The sequence below is a fragment of the Nannospalax galili genome, unplaced genomic scaffold, assembly GCF_000622305.1.
Source record: "Nannospalax galili isolate Female #2095 unplaced genomic scaffold, S.galili_v1.0 scaffold752, whole genome shotgun sequence".
Taxonomy (NCBI): Eukaryota; Metazoa; Chordata; class Mammalia; order Rodentia; family Spalacidae; genus Nannospalax; species Nannospalax galili.
In genome coordinates this window covers 1366908-1367642 of record NW_008333404.1, presented here as the reverse complement: position 1 = coordinate 1367642, position 735 = coordinate 1366908, and positions in this window count along the sequence as shown.

The following is a 735-nucleotide window of genomic DNA, read 5'->3' as shown; positions in this document are numbered from 1 at the left end:
ATGTGTGTGTATGTAAGAGCATTTATGTGTATATACACCTATACAGATCTATATTATGTATGCAATTTTGTACTATCACTTAAACTTGTTTCTTAATAAAATGTCAGTGTCACTGAATTCTTTTTTCATCTCTGAGACAAAAATTGTGTCCTCTGTTCCATTTTTTTGTTGTTTTGTCTTGTTTTTTGAGACAGGGTCACCCTGTAGCCCCAGCTGGCCTGGAACTTGCTGTGAAGACCCGGCTGGCCTCTTGAAATCCGCCTGCTTTTGCCTCTCAGGTGCTGAGATTAAAGGCGCATGCTACCAGGCCTAGCTCTGGTTTCATCCTAGTCATACCTCTGCCTTTTCATTATCTAGCTCCCTTCAGCCTGGTATTCTTCACTGGCAAAACAAATTTAGGTAAGAACTAAAGTGCTTAGGATTGCAGGTGTGCACCTCTATACCCAGTCTGATTTGTTAAATTAAGTGTACATCTCCGTCCCTTCTCTCATCCCCACTACTCCCCTAAAAGCAAACAATGAAGAGACAAGAGTAGCTGAAGATGATTAAGATGTTCTGTATTTGAACCCGGGTCCTCTGCAAGAGCAGTCAGTGCTCTTAACTGCAGAGCCACCTCTCCAGCCCCTAAAAAAAAAATACCAAAAAATAAAAACTAAGCCAGGCATGGTGGTACTTGGGAGGCAGAGGCAGGCGGATCTCTGTATTGGCTCAGCAGTTAAAAGCACTGGCTGCTCT